Source organism: Camellia sinensis, chromosome 6, assembly GCF_055761805.1.
Source record: "Camellia sinensis isolate YWXY chromosome 6, ASM5576180v1, whole genome shotgun sequence".
Taxonomy (NCBI): Eukaryota; Viridiplantae; Streptophyta; class Magnoliopsida; order Ericales; family Theaceae; genus Camellia; species Camellia sinensis.
The window spans coordinates 29,687,172-29,712,155 of record NC_138966.1 but is presented as its reverse complement, the minus strand read 5'-3'; the positions used below and the strand labels follow the sequence as shown (position 1 = coordinate 29,712,155).

General features: G+C 33.9%; 1 long non-coding RNA gene across 2 annotated transcripts; it reads right to left on the bottom strand.

Annotated features, from left to right (window-relative positions):
- Positions 1–13,546: 13,546 nt before the first annotated feature.
- Positions 13,547–24,549, bottom strand: LOC145792608 (uncharacterized). 2 transcript variants are annotated; one of them, XR_014332133.1, is made up of 3 exons: positions 24,410–24,549; positions 17,956–18,104; positions 13,547–17,890 (listed from the first exon to the last, which is right to left on the bottom strand). It is a non-coding gene; the product is annotated as an uncharacterized LOC145792608 (long non-coding RNA). The 2 variants fall into 2 exon arrangements; XR_014332132.1 differs by having other exon boundaries at positions 13,547–15,146.
- Between the last annotated feature and the right edge of the window lie 435 nt (positions 24,550–24,984).

Below are 24,984 nucleotides of genomic sequence, written 5' to 3'. Positions count from 1 at the left end.
CCCATGTAAGCATGTGACGTCCGCAACTGTTTTAAATTATTAAAAAAAATTTTAAAATATTATTAACCATGGTAAAAATAAAATAAAAATAATAATTGGATCAAAATTTGACCCATTGTTAAAAGGAAAAAACACACTCTATCAATAACAAATGTTGTTAATTATCAATTTTAGCAACAAATTTAGGAAATTATAACAAAAAGTTTGTTTCAGCGATTATTCTGTTAGGACTAACTTTCAGCAACGAATTGATAGAACTTGATGAAGATTAAGGGATTGTTTGGGGTGTTCTAAATAAGTACATTTTTTTGTCTTTTAGGACTAAAAAATTGAGAAAAAAAATATGGATGTTTGGGTTAACTTTTTGACTTTTTATAAAAAAATGTGTATTAAAAAATTGTATAAATTAGTGTGTAAGGAAAAATTAGGATTAGAAATTGTGCAGCCGTAATTTTTGACTTTTGGTGAATAATGATAACTTTTTAACTTTTTGAGTAACTTTTTGACAACTTACCAAACTTAACCTAAGTCTAATTATTAAAATCTATTGATAATCTATTCATTTTTATAAAAATAACCCTAATTATCACAAGATCAATTGTGGAAACATATATTCATAGTTGACTTATAATACTTAACAACATTCTCTTTTATATCTTTTCTAATAATTAATTAATTATTTTTTTATATATAATTAAATTTAGAAAGCACATCTAAAAAAATAATTTTAAAACACCCGTTTCTCAATGTGAAAAATCAACCCATCAACTTGAAAGTCCAGTTATTTCGTTCAACCACCAAGTTTTGTCGCCTATTGTTAAAAGCCAAGTCCTTTCACTCAGCTACCAAAGTTCGGAAAAGGTAAATGCTATTTCAAGTTATTTCGTTCAACCACCAAAATTTTGTCGCCTATTGTTAAAAGCCAAGTCCTTTCACTCAACCACCAAAGGTTGGCAGAGGGTAATGCTAAACAATTAAGGCGTTGTTTTGAATGTTTTAAAATGAGTGTATTTTTTGATTTTTTAAATTAAAAAATAGAAGAAAAAAGATAGTGATTTGAGATAATTTTTTAATTTTTTATGAAAAAAGTGTATTAAAATATTGTATAAAATTACAAAATTAAGAAATTACCCTCGCTGACACAAGCAGTTATTTCGTTCAACCACCAAGTTTTTGAATTTTTTTTTTATCTTTTATTTTATTGGAATGTGTGGCTACAAGTGTGCCACGTTTTCTTTTCGAATTACGAAGTTGTGACTGCACGATTTTGTGCAGCACTGTTTTTTTTTTTTTTTTTTAATTGACAGATTTTCCACAAAAAAAGAGGTAAATAGTATGGACTTTTTTATTTTTTTAATGACTTTTTGACCTTTTAAATTATTTAGGTTATGCCAAACCAGCCCTAAATATCCGTCCTTTTGTGACGGTTTCAAACATCACAAAAAGTTTACTTGCCGTTGCAAATTATTATTATTATTTTATTTTTTTTTTATAATAGAGTAGCAACGAAAAATGAGGGGTACTGGAAGGGGGCTGTAGCTGGTTTTTTGTACTTTTCAGAGGGGTTTAGTCTTCTCGGATTCGATCGCCTTATAGTTCGGACTCTCGTGGTTTTGAATATAGTTTTACAAATGCAATCTGAAGTAGAAAAATACAAACGAGAGTCAAAATCCAATAAATCTTAGAAAATTGATTAATCATCAGAGATGCCAAAAATGGATTGCATTGCCAGATTTTAGAGTTGCCACCTAAATATTTTCAGAAATTTAAGAAACTCACGACTCTTGCCAAAGGCTACTTGTCTGTCATAACCAAAGTGTCTTGGCTCGGGGACTTAGATATAAGAGCAGAAGGTCATGAATTGAACACCCCACTCATCCGATCAAAAATCGGCCTCTACTAATCATGATGTGATTTTTATGTACATTATGTACTCATGTTCTGATTATTATACTAACATTACTATGTGAGGCACACAAGTATAGACCACGTCACTTACTTTGGAATGCTTTGATTTCATGTTTGTTTGAAAAGAGTTTTGAATATATGCTACTTGAATGAACAATAAGCTCATATGTACATTAATCAAAATCATTCCAATCTAAACGAAATAGCCTTCATCCACAGGTATTCAAAGAGAAATTTCAAATAAACACTTAGCCGTAGTATGCTTGATAAGACAACACAAACACACATGTAATATGCTAAAACAAAAATGCTCACCTAGTACTCAACCGAGGCAAGCCAAAGAAAATAAAATAATTAGAAAAATGTATGGTTCTAAATATGCAAGGTAACTAATGCAACACATACAAAATGTAACTACTAAGTTCGGATTTTTTAACATGTCATATGGATCAACTCAAAGCATGCGCAACGCACGTATTCAAGCAAGTAGGAAATGATAATAATATTAGAATGATGAACCAAACTTAATGCATGCAAAAATGGATACAACGCATGGCAATGATATGAAACAAAAACATGATACTACCACGGCAAACATTTAAGTGAAAGGTAGAAAGAAATGGGAGTTATAAGACATACAAATATTACAAATTTGCCCTCAAGAGGGTCCGAATGAATGTCCTAATTAACTAATTATTACAACACAATTGAATAAACTAAATTAATTAATTATTACAATTCCAAACGAAAGCAAAGCAACTAATTAAATTACAACATACGAATTTAAAAGTTATTAATCTAATGGATTCAAATGGGAGGCAAGGAACCGCATGCATACAACCAAGAACATCCTCCGGAAACCTCTCTGTTTGCTGCCAGAATATGCTCTATTTGCAATCAGAAAATTATTCTATTTTGGCCTCAAATTCTACTCTGTTTTGTTATAAAAATGTCATTGTATGTACAAAATAGGTGGCCGGCCGGCCTAAGAGAGTGATCGGTTGTACATAATGATGGCCGATCGGCCACTACTTCTGGGGAATACCTTGCTACAACAAAGTTGAAACAGAACAAAAACAAAGTGTTTTCAAGAATGTTTGTCCTCTCTGCCCTTCCCTATCATGAAGATGATCAAGAGAGGAATAGATTCGATTATCAAATCATCAATTATCGCAAATTTTTTGCGTGATGATCTTAGAAATGATAGGACAAGAGCTCAATAAAATGGAACCAAAGATAGAGAATACCTCCTCCCTATCATGGAGTTACCTCAAGGGAGGAGGTAGACTTGCTTCATGAATCATTAAACATCATTGAAATAGTATGCGATGATTCAAGATGCAATAGGTTTAGTATAACGTCCGACTAAACCTAACCAAATTTTATTATCTTTTACCTCTTTTACTTCAATTTTTTAAGATTTTTTACTTTACCTTTCCATTTTTCTTATATTTTCTTCCTTTTTGTCCAAAGGTGATGATTATTTCCACTAAGTCCAAAGCAATAAAGAATAACAAGCATGACTTGACCCGAGAAATGAGCTTTTCTAGCCCTTTTCTATGGGGGAAACTACAAAGGAGGAATCAAACTTATTTACAAGCGATAATGAATTTGGAGTCAATCCCGAAACTGGCGATAAGGATTCCAAATCCAAGCCCAATAATGAGCTATAATGACTGTCACGACCCAAACCCGGCCCTATGGGTTTAGCACCGTAACCGGCCAGTAATCCGAGATTACCGAAGGCCTGCTGAACAGTAATACAGTGAAACAGAGTACAGGGCCTGGCGGAAGCCAATACAGTAAATAAATAGTGTCCATTGAGCTGTGACAGTCTGTATGCAAAAAGGCTTTTCATACATTATACAAAAACAGTACAGAACAGTATACACAATATTCACATCCACTTAACTAGGGACTCAACCCCACATAACAGTACAGAAAACATTCCGTCTGTACAACACAGTATACAAAATTAACAGTCACACAGTACAGGGACCTAATCCCTGTATAACAGTACAGTAAACAGTCAGTCTATACAAAACAGTGAAACAGTACAAAAAAGGGGGAAATTCTAAAACACCCCTAAGCCTTAACAGTAGGCTCGGAACCTCGCAGTGAGGCACAAAGGCTGGCTTGACAAAACTGGAGTAACCCTGACGCCTCTAGCTGCGGTCTGGTGCCTGTACACCTACATATATATATGAGCAGTGAGCTAAAGCCCAGTGAATAACATAAAGCGTAAAGGGGTTTAGAATGAATGTCCTTACAGTAATGAAAACAGTTCATTTCAATCAGTAATTCAGTTGCTCAGTACAGTAAACAGTCATATGTGGTACATCCATTAGCATAACAGTAACAGTAGGTCTTAAAAGACCGAACAGTAATGATGGCCATCAGTCAGTAAACAGTAGTGGTTCCACAAGGAAACCGACAGAGATCTCTGTGACAGTAACAGTAACAGTAAACCGTAGATACTAAGGATGCCACAGTACAGTTCAGAAATAAAGGACATACATTCATTCAGTAAATAATACCAGTTCAGTAAACAGTTCAGTTCAGTATTCAGAAGATAATCAGTTGAACATATCTTTACACAATTGTTACTCACAGAGTTCTGGGCTACAGTATGCTAGAGCGTGTCTCCCCAGTTGCCAACCCTACACAGTTCACAGGTTGAACACACTAAGCTACACAGTTGGGAAATCTCATAACTTAATCCCTAATTTGCCTTGGTGTGTTCTACAATGATATCCTCATCAAGGTGCCTTAAACTAGGCCTAAGAATGCCTAGGATGGGATGAGGATGCAAAAATACACTTAGAAAACATTTCGCAAAGTTTGCTGAAAATAGGAGCCTCGCTCGAGCGAGACTTTCTACGCTCGAGCGTAAGTCCAAAATCAAAGGCTTCGCTCGAGCGAGGAATCCTTCGCTCGAGCGGTCTGCAAAACAGTAAAAGTACTGGATGCTGAAATTTTACGCGCGATGGTCGCTCGATGGTCGCTCGAGCGGAGCCCTGGACAAAGGTGCTCGCTCGAGCGGGGAATCCTTCGCTCGAGCGAGGAAGCCAAATCTGGAATTTCCAAATTTGCCTCCCAAGCTCAAACCAAGCATTCAACCACTCCAAACTCGACCTCTTGGGCCCAAATTCTGGAAAACATCATTAAATTCAATGTATAACAAGTTTCAAAGCTCCATTTATGAATTCAAGCCCCAAAGGTGAGTCAATTAGAACCATATTCAAACCCATTTTCAAGAATATGAAGAACATGCAAACATGCAAGGATTTAAACCAAATCAAAGCTTCAAAGCTTGTTCAAATGAGCTCATTCTTTTCAAAACAAGATGAAAACATGGTCTACTCTTACAACATGGACATGCATGTAACCATTTACCATGAATTCAACTCAAAACTCATTAATTCAACCATGCATGCAAGAAATGAGCTTCAATTCACCATTAATGACCCAAATCATGACTTAGTTCTACAATGAAGCATGAACCATGCAAGAACTAGTTCAATAGCATCAATAAGAAGATAAGATCCTTACCTAGAGCTTGAATTAGAAGACTAGGAGCTCAAATATGCAATCTATACTTCAATTCCTTCAATTCTCCAAGCAAAACCCAAGGTAGAATTCAATTCCTCTCACTCTCTCTCCTCTCTTCCCTCTTGGTCGGCAATGAGAAGGAAAATGGCTGAGGAAATGTTGTTCTTGGCTCAAGTATGTGTGTGAGATAGTGGCCCACTCAATGGCAAAACGGTAATTAAGTCCAACTCTTCAATTGGCTTATTTTAATCTAATTTAATCATACCTAATCAATTTTCAGATACTTATACCATAAAATCACATTAAATATGAGGGTCACGTAACATCAATCGGTTTCTAGTTCGGCTGCCGATAAGGCCTTCAAATAGCAGTTTAAACATATAAACATGAACAGATAATCAGACAATCAAACAGATAGAATGCAATTAACTAACATATACTCAGTCAATTCAGTTTCAACTTCAGTCAGTCGGTTCAGTATTTCATTCAGTTCGATTATCAGTTAGTTATCAGTCATTATCAGCTTCGTTTAACAGTAATCGGTGATTAACGGTAATCAATCGGTCATAAATCAGTAAACAGTACGAGGGTTGTTACAGTCTCCCCTCCTTATAAAGAGTTTAGTCCTCTAAACTCGAGTTACCTTCATTCTGGAAGAAAACAGGATTCAGTGGAAACAGTTCAGGATATCGTTTAGCCATGTCATCTTCCCTTTCCCAAGTGGCATACACGCCACCATGGTTCTGCCAGTCAACTTTCACTAACAGGATCTCTTTGTTCCTCAGTTTCTTGATCCGTCGGTTTACAATCTGTATAGGCCGTTCCTCGTAAGTGTAGTCATCACTCAACACTACGTGGGTAGGCTCTATTACATGGAAGGGATCCCGGAGATAGTCTCTCAACATAGAAATGTGGAAGACGTTATGCATGTGTTCCATTTCAGGAGGGAGCGCAACTTGATACGCCACCGGATTAATTTTCTCAATAATCTCATAAGGTCCGACGTATCTCGGTGCTAACTTGCCTTTGACTCCAAAACGAGTCTGGCCTTTCATTGGTGTCACTTTCACAAAAACGTGATCACCCACTTCATACTCTCTGTCCCGTCTTCTGACATCTGCATAACTTTTCTGTCTACTCTGTGCAGTTTTCAATCTTTGCTGTATCAGTTTCACTTTTTCAGTTGTTTCATATACAATCTCGGGCCCAAGCAAAGGCCCATCTCCAACTTCTGCCCAGCAAATTGGAGATCTACATTTTCTGCCATACAATGCCTCAAAAGGCGCCATACCAATACTCGAATGGTAGCTGTTGTTGTAGGCGAATTCAGCTAAGGGCAAATGGCTTTCCCAGTCTCCCTGAAAATCAAGGACACACATTCTCAGTAGATCCTCCAGAGTTTGGATGGTCCTTTCAGACTGGCCATCTGTCTGAGGATGATAGGCACTACTCAGCCTCAATTCAGTACCCAATGCAGTCTGTAGGCTTTGCCAAAACCTCGATGTAAACTTCGAATCCCTGTCAGAAACAATAGACACAGGCACTCCATGCAGTCTAACGATTTCATCAATATAGATAACAGCCAATTTGTCAGCATTATAAATCGTCTTGACAGGTAAGAAGTGAGCAGATTTGGTTAGTCTATCAACAATAACCCAAATTGAATCCATACCTTTTCTGGAGCGAGGTAACCCAACGATAAAATCCATCGTGATATGCTCCCATTTCCATTCTGGTATGGGTAGGGGTTGCAATAATCCGGCAGGTCGTTGATGTTCAGCTTTGACCTGTTGGCAATGAAGGCATTTGGACACAAAATCGGCAATTTCTTTCTTCATTCCCGGCCACCAGAAATTCTGTTTCAGATCTTGGTACATTTTCGTATTCCCCGGATGGATAGACAATTTCGAATTGTGGCCTTCTTGCAGAACTCTTCTTTTCAGTTCAGTATCATTCGGTACACACAGTCTTTCTTGAAATTTCAGTACATTATTCTCAAATTTGAATCCCGGTCTCGGTTTAGATTCTCTTTCCTCGATGATCTTCTTCAAGAAATCGTCCAGTTGCTGTTTCTCTTTAATTTCCTCAATCAGTGCCGGTTGAGCAGAAATAGCAGCTAAGGTTCCACCTTGTTCCCGTAAAACAATTTCAATTTCAGATTTTTCAAGGTCACAAAGCAACTCTTTCTGTCCTGTAAGCAAACATGCTAAGTTTCCAATCGATTTCCGGCTCAATGCATCGGCAACGGTATTGGCTTTTCCTGGGTGGTACAAGATCTGTAGGTCGTAATCCTTTATCAGTTCTAGCCATCTCCGCTGTCTCATATTCAGTTCTTTCTGTGTGAAGAAATACTTCAAGCTCTTGTGGTCGGTATATACTTCACATGTTACCCCGTACAGGTAGTGACGCCAAATTTTCAGTGCAAATACTACTGCAGCAAGTTCCAGATCATGGGTCGGGTAATTCTTTTCATGTGGTCTCAGTTGTCGGGAAGCATAAGCTATAACCTTCCCATTCTGCATTAAAACACATCCCAAACCCTTATTAGAAGCATCACTAAATACAGTATAGCCATCCGTACCTGAGGGTAAAGTCAAAACTGGTGCAGTCACAAGTCGAGTTTTCAACTCCTGGAAAGCAGATTCTCTTTGGTCGGTCCAGTCAAATGATGTCCCCTTTTGAGTTAACTGAGTCAATGGTAGGGCAATTTTGGAGAAATCTTTGACAAATCTTCTGTAATATCCAGCCAATCCCAAAAAGCTTCGGACTTCAGTCACATTTGTTGGTCTAGGCCAGTTCACCACAGCTTCAATTTTCTGCGGATCAACAGAAATTCCATCTTTGCTAACAACATGCCCCAAAAACATAACATGGTCAAGCCAAAATTCACATTTAGACAGTTTAGCATACAGTTTCTGTTCCCTTAAGGTTTGTAGGGCAAGTCTCAGATGATGTTCATGCTGTTCTATACTTTTGGAGTAAATCAATATGTCATCGATAAATACAACAATAAAGTCATCAAGGTACGGTTTAAAAACTCTGTTCATGAGGTCCATAAAAGCAGCTGGTGCGTTCGTGACTCCAAAAGGCATAACTAGAAATTCATAATGTCCATACCTTGTTCTAAAAGCAGTTTTATCAATGTCTTCCGGTTTAACCTTCAGTTGATGATACCCCGATCTGAGATCAATCTTAGAAAACACTTGTGCACCCTGTAACTGATCAAATAAATCATCAATGCGTGGCAAAGGGTATTTGTTCTTTACAGTTACCTTATTCAGTTCACGGTAGTCAATGCACAGTCTCAGTGAGCCATCTTTCTTCTTGACAAACAAAACAGGAGCACCCCATGGCGAAGTGCTAGGTCTGATGAACTTTTTATCTAACAGTTCTTGCAATTGCACTTTCAGTTCCTTCAGTTCAGTTGGAGCCATTCTGTAAGGAGCTTTAGAAACTGGTTGTGTTCCGGGAACCACATCAACGGTAAATTCAATCTCCCTATCAGTCAAATCTCCTGGAAGATTATCTGGAAAAACATCTGGAAATTCCCTGACTATAGGAATACAATTCACATCAGTTTTAACACTATCATCAGTAGACACAGTCAGTACAGAACACAGATATCCTTTACACCCCTTTCTAATTAATTTAACAGCTTTCACTGACGAAATCAAATACGGAGGAGGTACTACTCCACTCCCATTAAACACAAATTCAGGCAAACCAGGTGGACGGAAAACAACTTGCTTGGTCATACAGTCAATAGTGGCATGATATTTTTGTAACCAATCCATCCCCAATATTACGTCAAAATGATCAATGTTCAATGGCAGTAAATCAATAAACAGATGCATATCCCCAACAATAATTTCACATGCGGGGTACATATAAGCACATGTCATGGATCCCCCTACGGGTGATGATACGGCTAGCAGATAGTTCATGGGTTCTAAGGGTCTATCCAATTTCCGTGAAAAAGCATATGATACATAAGAATGCGTAGACCCCGAATCAATCAGTACATATGCATTTTGAGTACAGATAGAGAGAATACCTGACACAACGGTCTCGGTATTCTGCACATCTCCCGGTACTAGTGCGAACACTCGGCCTTGCCTCATAGGCTCTTTCCCGGTAGCTTTAGGGTTAGGCTTTGGTGGAGCATTTGATACTGCTGCGCTTGGTGCAGCTTTACCACTGGCTTGTGGAGCAGAGGGGCAGTCTTTAACCATGTGGCCCACCTTGCCACACCTGTAACAGGCTCCAGATATTCTGTAGCAAACCCCTTTGTGCTTCTTGCCACATTCAGAACAGGGTGGTATGAAACCACTCCCTTGGCTGGGGCTAGTTGTCAACCCCGTATTCTGTTTCTTGTTGGCTGGGTTGTGCTTGCCTTTCTTAAATTTGAAACTCTGCCTTTTTCCATGCCATTCAGTCGTTGGTGTTTCAGATTGTTTCACTGCTGCAATGTTCGACTCGGCCATCAATGCCCGGTCGAGAACACCCACAAAAGTCGGTAATTTCAAAACATTTATCCGGTCAAGTATTGCCACATTAAGGCCACCTTCAAATTTTCTGGCCTTCTTATATTCAGTATCCACCATGTGCGGTGCATAACGGGCAAGTTCAGTAAATTTGGTTTCATATTCTGCAACGGACATTGTGCCCTGCTTCAGCTGTTCAAATTCGGTCACTTTTCTATCCCTGACACACTGAGGGAAGTACTTTTCAAAGAAGGACTCCTTGAACTGAGCCCAAGTCATAACAGTGTTTGTTTCACGGATTAACATCCACCACCTTCTAGCTTCTTCTTGTAAGGTGAAGGTAGCTAACAGTACTTTATTCGCTTCAGAGCACGGGAACACCTCAAATAATTTCTCTGTCTCAAGCACCCACGCTTCAGCTTTTAACGGTTCAAGGCCTCCCTGGAAGGATGGCGGTTTCATCTTACTGAATTTATGGGTGAGAGCAATAATATCCCCATCATCCGCATTCGCATTAGGTTCCGGCTGTACCGGAGGAGGAGGAGGAGGAGGGGGCTGTTGGTCCTGTTGTTGTTCCAGTCTAGCAGTTATCAGTTCTATCATTCTTTCCATTCTTTCCATTCTTGCCTCAGTAGATGAGGACTCAGGTTCATTTGCATTGTCCATTTCACTATAAGCAGTTATAACAGTTTTAAACATAAGCAATCATTTGTTTCATAGTTTAACACATTAACAGATATTCAGTCATAACATAGCCACACACTTTTCAAGTTCATGAGATGTCCTAATTACTTTTTCTAGGACCCCCTATAGCTCATTTGGACACGTGTGTGCGGTATAACTCGTGATAAGTATCGCTCTGATACCACTCTGTCACGACCCAAACCCGGCCCTATGGGTTTAGCACCGTAACCGGCCAGTAATCCGAGATTACCGAAGGCCTGCTGAACAGTAATACAGTGAAACAGAGTACAGGGCCTGGCGGAAGCCAATACAGTAAATAAATAGTGTCCATTGAGCTGTGACAGTCTGTATGCAAAAAGGCTTTTCATACATTATACAAAAACAGTACAGAATAGTATACACAATATTCACATCCACTTAACTAGGGACTCAACCCCACATAACAGTACAGAAAACATTCCGTCTGTACAACACAGTATACAAAATTAACAGTCACACAGTACAGGGACCTAATCCCTGTATAACAGTACAGTAAACAGTCAGTCTATACAAAACAGTGAAACAGTACAAAAAAGGGGGAAATTCTAAAACACCCCTAAGCCTTAACAGTAGGCTCGGAACCTCGCAGTGAGGCACAAAGGCTGGCTTGACAAAACTGGAGTAACCCTGACGCCTCTAGCTGCGGTCTGGTGCCTGTACACCTACATATATATATGAGCAGTGAGCTAAAGCCCAGTGAATAACATAAAGCGTAAAGGGGTTTAGAATGAATGTCCTTACAGTAATGAAAACAGTTCATTTCAATCAGTAATTCAGTTGCTCAGTACAGTAAACAGTCATATGTGGTACATCCATTAGCATAACAGTAACAGTAGGTCTTAAAAGACCGAACAGTAATGATGGCCATCAGTCAGTAAACAGTAGTGGTTCCACAAGGAAACCGACAGAGATCTCTGTGACAGTAACAGTAACAGTAAACCGTAGATACTAAGGATGCCACAGTACAGTTCAGAAATAAAGGACATACATTCATTCAGTAAATAATACCAGTTCAGTAAACAGTTCAGTTCAGTATTCAGAAGATAATCAGTTGAACATATCTTTACACAATTGTTACTCACAGAGTTCTGGGCTACAGTATGCTAGAGCGTGTCTCCCCAGTTGCCAACCCTACACAGTTCACAGGTTGAACACACTAAGCTACACAGTTGGGAAATCTCATAACTTAATCCCTAATTTGCCTTGGTGTGTTCTACAATGATATCCTCATCAAGGTGCCTTAAACTAGGCCTAAGAATGCCTAGGATGGGATGAGGATGCAAAAATACACTTAGAAAACATTTCGCAAAGTTTGCTGAAAATAGGAGCCTCGCTCGAGCGAGACTTTCTACGCTCGAGCGTAAGTCCAAAATCAAAGGCTTCGCTCGAGCGAGGAATCCTTCGCTCGAGCGGTCTGCAAAACAGTAAAAGTACTGGATGCTGAAATTTTACGCGCGATGGTCGCTCGATGGTCGCTCGAGCGGAGCCCTGGACAAAGGTGCTCGCTCGAGCGGGGAATCCTTCGCTCGAGCGAGGAAGCCAAATCTGGAATTTCCAGATTTGCCTCCCAAGCTCAAACCAAGCATTCAACCACTCCAAACTCGACCTCTTGGGCCCAAATTCTGGAAAACATCATTAAATTCAATGTATAACAAGTTTCAAAGCTCCATTTATGAATTCAAGCCCCAAAGGTGAGTCAATTAGAACCATATTCAAACCCATTTTCAAGAATATGAAGAACATGCAAACATGCAAGGATTTAAACCAAATCAAAGCTTCAAAGCTTGTTCAAATGAGCTCATTCTTTTCAAAACAAGATGAAAACATGGTCTACTCTTACAACATGGACATGCATGTAACCATTTACCATGAATTCAACTCAAAACTCATTAATTCAACCATGCATGCAAGAAATGAGCTTCAATTCACCATTAATGACCCAAATCATGACTTAGTTCTACAATGAAGCATGAACCATGCAAGAAATAGTTCAATAGCATCAATAAGAAGATAAGATCCTTACCTAGAGCTTGAATTAGAAGACTAGGAGCTCAAATATGCAATCTATACTTCAATTCCTTCAATTCTCCAAGCAAAACCCAAGGTAGAATTCAATTCCTCTCACTCTCTCTCATCTCTTCCCTCTTGGTCGGCAATGAGAAGGAAAATGGCTGAGGAAATGTTGTTCTTGGCTCAAGTATGTGTGTGAGATAGTGGCCCACTCAATGGCAAAACGGTAATTAAGTCCAACTCTTCAATTGGCTTATTTTAATCTAATTTAATCATACCTAATCAATTTTCAGATACTTATACCATAAAATCACATTAAATATGAGGGTCACGTAACATCAATCGGTTTCTAGTTCGGCCGCCGATAAGGCTTTCAAATAGCAGTTTAAACATATAAACATGAACAGATAATCAGACAATCAAACAGATAGAATGCAATTAACTAACATATACTCAGTCAATTCAGTTTCAACTTCAGTCAGTCGGTTCAGTATTTCATTCAGTTCGATTATCAGTTAGTTATCAGTCATTATCAGCTTCGTTTAACAGTAATCGGTGATTAACGGTAATCAATCGGTCATAAATCAGTAAACAGTACGAGGGTTGTTACAATGACTCTTTCCTTTGTGATTTCCAAGGGTCTAACTAGAAAATTAGTCCCTTAGAAGTAATGCATCGGCAATTAAGGGAGGTGTCAAACAAGAGATCATGCATAGCATAAGAGATATGTAATGCCCTGGTAATGAACCTCCGAAGAGATTAAACTATTTACCATGAGGGGTCTCTTTCTTATGCCTTGAGTGGCAATCTTTTGTTTGACACAACTTTTAATCAAAAGAAACAAAGAAATGAGGAAGGTTGCAGAGTGCTAATGAAAATGTGGATGATTACAATGGTGTGAATATATACATGAAAGCTATATAAAAAGAAAGAAAGAAAAGACTATCAACTCAAATGGATTGGAAGCTATGGCCTATACACCAAATCCATGAGGACTTACAACAACAAAAGTATAATATTCAAAGCATAATTTAACACATTAAAAAGCATTGAAACAACACAAAAATAGTGTAGAAAATCAAGTTTCAGAGGTGGAAAAAGTGAGCAAAAGTGGAACAAAACCAAGGGGTTTCAACCAACCAACAAGCCTAAGGAATGGTGGCTAACCCCTCCTCTTTTTTGTGACTTTAAATCACATATTTAAGGTCTCAAAGAACTTTGAAAACATCAGGTAAACACAAGGAAAAGAGAGAGAAAAAATGGTGCAAAAGCTCAAAGATTACAACAGTGATTGCCAGCGTCCTCACATGTTTTTTCAAAATAGAACCTTCCCATGACAACTTCCTTGCAGATGTTGTTGAAGAGATCTGAGACGTCTTGGCTGGTATCCAAATGGTTATGTAGGATTTTAGCCTTTTCAAGCAATTCAACATTGTCAGCAGAGTTGATGAATGTATGCATAAAGAAGGGATACGAAGAGATGTGACGTGGAACATTAGGGCAACATTGCTCGAAAGCAATGAGGTTTCGTAATAATGGCTCAGTGTCGTCGTAAATTGACAAAGTAGGTATTTCAAAATGAGCTCTACGACAACACCCTAAAAGGCCTGGAGGTTTAACGAAATCAACGTCGAATAGGTCTTCTCCAGCACGTTTCAAGAATTGTACTCCTGCCAAGTCAAGGTCTGATGCAGACGGGAATCTGGATCTGGTTTTCTCTTTTTCCTCTTCGGGTGAAGCATAAACAGGAAGGTAGCACTTGTGTAAAACATTGAGGATATGATAATCATGGGGTTCACCCTTCTTTTCAAGTGTATCATCTCCGTGTCTCAAAATATTGCCAAAGAATGAAAGCACATACCGAATAAGATAACGTTTGTTTAAAGAAGGATTTGGGATACCTGGCATAACAAACTTGAACAATTCTTCAAGAACAAAGAAGGGAATTTGGTTCTTTAGCAGTAGCAAGTCATGTCGGACGGCACAAAACCTCACAGGGTTGCCGAAAATTGGGTCACCATTGTTTTTCTTTTTTTTTTTTTCTCTTTTTTTTTTCTTTTGCATATTTTTTTTTGGCAAAGTAGGACCTGAATAGAAGTTCAATTATGAAGCAACCATCATCAAACATCATCTGAGCTAGGTTTTTTGGAGAAGAATCATTCTGCTGGTTTTCTTTTATTGTGAGTTCAATTTTGTTTACATAGCAATTTTTTACTCTGGCTTCAAATTCAAGTTGTTCCGTGGAAGTCAAACAACTTTGCTTTTGTGTTTCGGACATGTACTTGGAACAAAATGAATCTTTTTAACTCAATTTGATCTGCTCCATTGCATCAAGACGTTTGTCATTGTTGTGAATTGGTCCGATAGAAACAACACGCGGTTTGTACGCACTCTCTTTTAGTGTACGAAGCTCATCAGGGACCTTATAAATACAAGTTATCGCTTGCTCAGAAGACGCTTGGTCACGACCTGTGTGAATGGTTTGTTATTATCCAAAGCATGTTATATACCGCTTAATTTTCTTTACTACCGTTTTATATCACTATATATCATGAGTAAAAATTCAAAGCAATAGTGATACCGATAATATAATATCATCAATAAATAAACAATAAACTATATATAGAAGGGATGAATCCCTGCTTTTTAGCTAAAACTAACTTGTCACATATGCAAGGAAGGTAAATGATGAAAAATTATTGGATGGTGATACCAATAACGTGGTATCACCGTTGTATTGAATTTATTTTTATTTTATTTTATTTTTTTTCGTGCATCACATTATTTTATTTGTGCTTGTTAAACAAGCAATTTAAAGTGGGTGTTTGGGTTTTATTATAAGGGTTTTTAGTTTAAAGTTGATAATAATAAGATTATATAAGATAAATGACATGTAATATTTTCATAATGATATCGTATTAATGAATAAGATTAGAGAATGAGTTAACACTAAGTTGGAGACTTGGAGAAAGACACTTAAATGTAAAAGGATTTAGGATAAGCAAAACTAAGACATATTATATGGAGTGTAATTTTAATAACAGTTACAATGGGAACAGAGGATAAGTGAAGATTGAGAACCAAAAATTACTTAAGAGTGAACATTTTCGTTACTTAAGAGTAAACATTCTCACAACGACTGGAGAGATTAGAGTGGATGTGGTCCATAGAATTAAGGCGGGGTGACTTAGGTGGAGGAGTGCATCTAAAGTATTGTACGATAAACGAGTACCTACTAGACTAAAAAATAAAGTTCTATAGAATGGCTATTAGACCAACGATGTTGTATGGGACAGAATGTTAGGCAACTAAGAAATAACATGTAGATAAGATGAGTATTGCTGAGATGTTAATGCTAAGGTGGATGTATGACAAGACTAGAAAAGACAGAGTTATGAATGAGTATATTCGAGAATGAGTAGGAGTAGTATCGATAAAAGATAAGTTGAGAGAGAATATATTGAGATGGTTTGGTCATGTATAACGGAGACCAACTGAGATAGTAGTGAAGAGATACGATACAATAATGTAGATGGTAGTGCTAGGGGAAGGGGTAGGCCTAAATTGACGTGGACTAGTATAATAAATAGAGATATAAATCTTCTTAATTTGACTAACGAAATAGCCTTAAATAGAGTCGAGTGGAGAAAAATGATTTATGCAACTGATCCCATTTGATGAGACTTAAGGTTTAGTTTGGTTTAATTGGTGTCCCTCAACATTTTCATAGAAAAATTTGAAATTTTTTCTTTAACAAATCAAAATTTCTCTAGTAATATTATTGAGTGATCTTAATTAATAAGAAAATATATATTGAACTTCTCCTACTATCAAAAGTTGAAGAGAGATGTTTAATTAAGTTTTCCTTTTTTAGTTGGTTTTTTTTTTTTTTAAGGTGCTTATTTTCATTTTTAATAAAGTTTTATTTTTTAATTTTTCAAAAAAATTTAGACTTTTACATAAAAATCGATGAGACAAATCAAAAAAAATTAAAACTTAAACTCTTGATGTCACAGTAGGAATGGCAACGGGCCGGGGCGGGGCCGGGGACTACACTCCTGTCCCCGATCCCCGAAGATTAAAAAATCCCCACCCTCGCCCTCGATTCCCAGCGGGGGAACCCATCACTCTTCCGTCCACATTCCCTAACGGGGATTGGGTTTTCCCGACCTCGAAATATCCCCGAGCTTTTTTTTGTTTGTTTGTTTTTTTTTGAATTTTGTTCAACAAATCACTGATTAATCAATATATATCACAAATCAACAAATCAATTTTGTTCAATATATAACAGATCTAACAGATCAATATATAACAGATCTAATTAACACAGATTAAATATAATTAACACATTAAAAAAAATTAATCTGAACAATACAGATCAATATATAACACATCTAACAGATCAATTTTGTTCAATATATAACAGATCAATATATAATTAACACAAATTAAAAAAAATTATTCTGAACAATACAGATAAACAACAATACAGATCTGAGTACAGATCAACAACATCAGATCAGAGAGAGAGAGAGAGAGAGATAACAGATCTGAGTACACCTCCATCGTCTGGCACAAATCTGAGCGACGCCAATGACCAGGCTCTATGGCGAGATCGACGGTGGCTGTGGCGGTGGGTTCGGTGATGGTGAGAGAGAGACGGACCTTTTGCTCAAGAATAAAGAGAGACAAAGTGGAGAGAGAGAAAAAGAGAAACCAAGACGAGTAGAAGAGAGAGAGAGAGAAGGGGGTCGGGGCCAGCGGTGGTGGTGGTGATGTTGCCGTGTCGGTGACTGTGAGAGAGTTGAGAGAGAGAGAGAGTGAGAGAGTGAAGAGAGTGAGAGAGTTGAGAGAGAGCAGATAAGAGTTAGAGAGTGAGAGAGTTGAGAGTCAGTGAGAGAGTTGAGAGAGAGAAGATAAGATCAAAGAGTGAAAGAGATATTTATATAATACAACTAAGAGGTATAGAGGCGCGGGATGCATCGGGAAAATTTCGGGGTGGGGCCGGGGTCGAAGAGTCTATCCCTATTCCCGGCCCGAAAATCATCAGAGATATATTTTTCAATGTCAGTCCCGGCCCTAAAAGAAATAATTTTTGAGAAAATTTCTATTTATCGGGATGAAGCAATCCGAGTTTCTATTGAGCCGAGTTCATATTGTGATCCCTATATCACAGTCATATGCATGAACACTCTAACAATAGAATAGCCCTCCTACACAGTTTAGAATGACCATTAAAAAGAAATAAAAAATAAAAACTTTAAATTATTAGTCTTACCCAAATCGGTGTTGTTTCTGGCATCAACACTGATGTCCTCCGCTTCAGATTCGACAAAAAAAAGTTGTCGTCGTTAGGCTTATGTGGAACCAGTTGTCCTTTTACAAGCCGTTTTATGCAATCCAGCAACTGTGGTGCACATGCCTCGTCTGTTGGGGATTTATGCACAAAAATATATACAATTCCCTTTCACAAAAATATATCTATACTATTATTTAATATAAGTAAAATGAGTAGATAACTCATGTACATGTATGAAAATTTTCGTTGAGCAGATAACTAATATAAGCAATATAAGTAAATAAGTAGATAACTAATATAAGTAATATAAGTAAATTTTCATTTTCGTTGAGTAAATGAGTAGATAACTAATATAAGTAAAATAAATTTTCATACATGCATGAAAATTTATTTTTAAAATAAAAAATTAATTTTGAGTCTTAATATTTTAGTTAAATTATTTGTTTATTTTGATAGTTTTAATTTTATTGTGCTATAAAAGTGTAATTATTATATAATAATTTTATATGATATATATTAAATTATAAAATCATAAAATAAACACTTATTTTGATATTAAAAATAATAGTTAAATTAGAAGGAGAATTAGTAAATAAAACTAAAAGTAATTTTAATTATTTAATTTAATTTTTATTTTTATTTTTATATTTATTTGAAAGATAAAAATATGTAGAAATAGAACTGCACAAAATTTATTTAAAAGATTAAATATAAATATGTTGTGATTAGATTAAGAAGAAAATATATAAATTAAGTATTAATTTTTTTCTTTAATATTCTTTTTGAATTACTTATACATATTGTATATAGGTATATAAAATTTAAATTAAATATAAATGTTTTGTAATAAATAATTTCATGTTAAATAAAAAAATTAAATATAAATTAATATTAAGACATCAATAAGACAGAAAAAATAAAAAAATATAAAAGAAAATTAATTTGATCTTTGCAATGCACATAATTAAGTATATTCTGTCTTATTTATTTATTTGTATATCGAGATAATTTTTTTTTTCAAATATCATAATAATTAAATTAAAATATCAACTATATAAAAGAAATTTGACAACGACAAAACTAAATACACAATGAAAAATATATGAAAATAAGTATTTCTCAAATAGAGTCCGTATAAAATTAGTTATTATAATTGGAATTGAATTTGTATAGAACTTTATATGTAAATAAAAAAAGCATGTTGATATAATTTTTTTTATTTAAAAAGTAAGTTTTTAGAATGTGCCACGTAACAAAGAGGAAATCACTAATTATATATATGATGTTGTGACTTCTTTAAAGCTTGAAATCTCAATCTATTTTTGTTTTTAATTTTAAAAAATATTAAATTACACATATCAATGAACTATTCGTTTGTGATGATACAATATGGTAGTATGGTAGCATGGTAGAATCATTGACATTTAAACTTAATATTCACTAATTAAAGATATTAAAAGCTTGTGAAACTATTAAGATAGTTAAGATATTCATTAACAAAACACATACCATTGTTCCCTAAAACTTTTATATGTTGTAATGATATATATATCCTACTAATTCAACAATGTAACAATCCATAATGCAAATTAAAATTATTTATTAAATAATCATTCCATCACATGATATAACTGTTACACTTTTTTTTTTTTAGATCAGCGAAGAAAAAATTCATTAATAACATGAAATTAAAAGTACATAAAGTTGGCGTGCATCGAGAGAGATTTGGAAAACTGTTACACTTAATATTCACTAATTAAGATATTAAATTTTTAGTCAAGTCTTTTAAGGAATGGAATGGTTTTAATTTAAGGATTAGTTTCATTGAAACTTTGTGCTTTGTTTTCCTTTTGCTTTGGGCTTGTTGACTGGTCCTTTAGATTTTTTTTTTTCCATGTAATGTTATATTGTTATTAATAAAATATCATTTTAAAATTAATAATGAAAGCTATAAAAATAAATAAATAAAAACAATATCTAATTAGTACATATTAATGTGTGTTCGGGATAGAAAAGATTAGGTACATACCTAACCTTTGGTATAGTACACAAAGTGGTTGACTTGATACTTAAACCCATAACCTCAAGGTTATTAGGTTAAGATTTTACTATTAAATCAATGATCACTCCTATGAAAATAAATAAATAAATAAATAAAATTGGAAAGGATAAAGAATTTGTTGTTCTTTTTAATTTTCCCTCAAGAGCAAGCTGCAAAAAGAACCTACGGCTTTTTAGTAATGTTACCTGTAATCTTAATTTTATGTCATTTTCTGATTCTAGACACGAGGCAAATTCTATTTGTAGCATAATTTTTTACTAAAAAAAACTATATATTTTAATTTGATCAAGTTCTTTAATAATTGATTATCAATTAATGTTATAAATTTAAAACTTTGATAATTTTTTAAGCTTTCAAATAATATAAAGTACAATTACTTTTGTATTAAGTTGGAGTTTAATTTTATCATTCTTCGTTAACATTATGAAGTTTGTTATAATTCATTACAGAAGATTCGAAATAATGCAACATTCATGCATTACTTCCAAACCCGGTGAGTTACTAAATGTTATGAGGAGACATTTCTAGCAAACTTATAGTGATTGATTTGATTTACATGGATAGGCCATAGTACTCACGGTATGCTTTAAATTGTTAAATTTTTTGAATTTTATTTTTTGGGTCACATGAAAAATTGACTTTTGAATTTTAAGAGCACAATTTGATTAGGGAACTTAATTATAGTACTATAGAATGGTTCATAAGACGATACATCTATTAATAAAGAGTTCACAAGCCAAAAAAAAAGTATAATTTAATCTAAACATCTTGTATAACCTTTATTATGTATAATTAGCAAAACAGAGGGGGAAAAATTGATAATTCTAAACGTATAAAATTTAATATGAAATCTAAAATAGTCTCTTTATTTGAAAAGGATATTAGTGATTGTAAATATGATAAAATATTAAATTTAATTTTTAAAATTTATTTTAATCACTCTGAGTTACGCCAACGTGTTAAGAAAAAAATTAAATTAAATTAATTTGCAAATTGCAATGTTATGGCTATATAGAAAATTAAGATTGATTTACTTACTAATATAATATTTTCATAGTTTAAAGCTAATTTCAACTAATCTATTTATAAATTGCAATGCTAGGGTTAACTTACCACAAAATGATATGTACGATACAAATTGCAATGCTGGGGTTTAATTTGTATGAAATCAAGATTCGAACACAACCTATGCATAGCACATATAGAAAACTAGTACATATATAATTAAGCCTCCGTTTGAGAAGTAGGTTGACTTTTTAGCTTTTTAACTTTTTTGGCTATTTGAGTCTGGGCTCAAAAGCTTGGTTTGGGAAGAGCTTTTTAGCTTTTTGACTTTTTTTGTGAGAGAAGAGTGTAATGATTATGAGTTAGATGTGATGTTTTGTTTGTTGTGACTCAAATAGCCTATTCTGTCTTTATAACTCAAAGAGCTAAAAGAGTCCAAATGAACTCTTCCAAACGGCACCTAAATAGGAGTCTTTTTTTTTTTAAGGAAGTTTTAGAAATGTGCCATGAGTCACTTTTAACCTCTTAAAATTTTGCCAAGTGTCAATCCTATAATTAAAAGAAGGGCTTTATATCTTTTAAGCCTTTCCTCATCCTCTTGCATTTTTTTTTTCTCATCTCTTTCTCTTCCCTTCTATTTTTCTTATGATTTTTTTTATTTCCTTTATAAATGCATTATTTTGTATCTATGTTTTTTTTAATTATTCCACTATATAAATTTATGTTTATTAATTTTAATAATATGTAGAAGAAAATTGCGAATTTGAAATACTTTGCAAAAATATGATAAAGACAAAAAAAAAAAGAAAAGAAAAAGAAAAAGAGGATGGGGGGTGGAATTGCCAGTCTTCCTATACAAGTACATGAATAAACTTAACAAATAAATATAATCAAAAAAATTTCTTTACAAAATTATATTTTGTAACTCATTTTGTTTTTTGCTGGGATTTTGTAAGTAATTTTACGAGATACTACATTTTCTTTTGACTAATTTAAAAGTATTTTCTAATAAATATTCTTATGTTAGATTGTTTTCATTACTACTAAACAATAACTTAATAATAAGACATTCTTCTTAAATCAATATTATTGAAGTTTTATCTTATTTTAAATGGGATATTTTTGTTATATTTAAATTTATGAACTTTTTATGGCATCTAAAAGGTTCTTAATTGAAAAACATAATGTATAATGATTGCAATTAAAATAATTTTTTTATTTATATTAAAATGATTTTAATTTATCAAATCTATCTTAAAATCACTATGAGTTAGAACAAATTATTGAATTCCACTCATAAAATACAATATTATGATTATTTTGGGAGCACAAAAAGTTGAATCACCTGCTAATAAAATATTTTATGTTTGACATATAATTTTTAAGGAAATTCAAAAAAAAAACAAAAAAAAACAAAAAAAACTTGATATGCTAAAAGGTATTGAATAATTTAAATTATTTATTTAAATATGTAAAGTATTAAAGTTGTAATTTATTTCATAATTTTTATTTGAGATAATAAAAAAGTGTAATTTAAACTATTTTTATAATTTTTATTTTTTGACATGTAATTTTTTTTATTTAAAGAAAAAATTAAAAATACCTATATACTTCAACTACATATGTACTTAGTATCTACATTCATATTTATTATTTAAAAATATTTTTCTTTTTAAATATGAAAATATGATGTTTAATTATAAATTTAAAATTTTTAAATAAAAACAATGCATAGTAAGAGTTGAAACTAGTTCACTTGTATTTATGTAACAATTTCTTTATTTCTTTACTTTTGTACATTGGATGCTGTGACATGGGAAGATGGGAGTTTGGCGATAATTATTGGGTGATCCCCTCATCTTGTGACTTTATTGACATCATGCTCTAACTAATGATGTAACAAAAAAAAAATTTAGGGGTAGAATAATATTAATTTGGATAAATTATCAATAATTCATAGTAGTTAGATTTAATTTTCATCAAGTCCTATTGAAAATAAATCTTAATAAAATTGTCGCTAAAAATTTTTGTAATTTTTTTTGCATGTCGCTAAAAATTGACAATTAATGAATTTTTTGTCACAATTTTTATAAATTGTCTCTAAATCTTACAAGTAGTAATTTTTTTTTGTAATGAATTTTTTAAACTGTCGCTAAAACTTATAATTAGTGATATTTTTTGTGACAATTTTTAAACTGTCGCTAAAATTAATAATTAGTAACATTTTTTAATAATTTTTGATAAAAAAAGTCATTAATTATCATATGACCTATTGGATAATAAGTCTACATATTAAGGCCTACAAGTAAGTTTCCGTATTAACTATCCTTGTTATCTAGTTATGAGACAAAAAATGACACACTTAATTTGCATTGCAATTTTTTATTAATCAAAAGTATTACATAAATAATGTCACATGATACTTTAAAATTTTTTGGTAAATTTTCAAAATGTTATCAATAGTAAAACTTAAACCCTGGTGCATCAATAGTAGCCAACTCTACTAGCTGTAAATTTCGGATGACCACATTTTTATAGTTGAAAAATTTGTCACAAATCCGATCATGTAAATTTTTCTTATTTTTTTTTCTTCTAATTTTATTCATAATGATATGACAGGTTACGTGTCGATTTGTGATTTGTCATAAATTCAACCTTGTCATATTATTGGGATTGTTTGTTGCAACTTATTTGAACTATTTATACTATTTATATAGCTTATTTTATTTGGAGTCTATGCTAAACTATTTAGTATAGTATCTGTTTACAGCTTATTAAATATAAATAATTTAAGTAAGTCGATTATTTGAGAGTTAGCTAAGGGAATGTTTTACTTTTTATTGTCTTAGTATCGATTTTTAATTTATAATAAGTTACACTAAACCTGTCATTATGATTGATTTATGAATTTTAAATTGTGAGTCTCTAACATATATTCTTCTTTTTCTTTTTTTTGGGATGGCGGACAAATTATATCGGTAGTTCTTGTATTTGTCTATTGTATAATTTTGATTCTTATAATTTTAATTAGCTTGATTTTTACCTTTAATTTTAAATTTTTGAAGGAAAATTATTAATGAGTTGAACAAATTTATCATTTTCCTAATGAAAAGCATAACACATGCCCTTATGTGCTCATTTTCCATTAAAAAATACTATCAATTGTAGTCATGAACTAAATTGTGACAAAATTATAAATTTATTATCAAAATTTAATAAATTAAAATTATAGAGATCAAAACAACATAATGGTCAAAATATAAGTATTACTAATGTAATTTATTTTTATATTTTTATTTCGAAAGTTCTATCATCAGCCTTTTAAGTCAGGAACACGAGAGAGAAGAGAGTTAAGCGAAGCCATACCGAAGTCGGAGTTGGTTCTGGTACGATGCCCCATTCTCCAATTTTCCCATGGGAATTTAAGCTCTAGTGCACACGACGTGGATTCGATTTTAAGCTGGTGTGCACACGACACCATCATGTCTTCCGTGTCTTCGACTTTAAGAAATTCATCTAGGCCCGTTTGTTTCCAGAGATGGAATGGAGGGGATTGATAGTGAAGGGATTAATAGTGAGGGGATTGTTAGTGAGGGTCGTTTGTTTTCAGAGATAGAATGGAGGGGATTGATAGTGAGGGGATTAATAATGAGGGGATTGTTAGTAAGGGGATTGATAGTGAGGGGATTAGTAGTGAGGGGATTGATAGTGAGGGGATTAGTAGTGAGGAATTGTTAAATTATTTTTATATAAAATAATAAAATAAATAAAAAAATATAAAAAATTAAAAATTATATTTTAAAAAAAATTTCCAATATATAAAAAATAAAAAAAATAAAAAAATTTCTAATCCCCTCACTATTTTTCTAATACCATCTCTACCTCCTCACTATGAATCCCCTCCCCAAGGGTATTAGTAATATCAGGTCATGTTTGTTTGG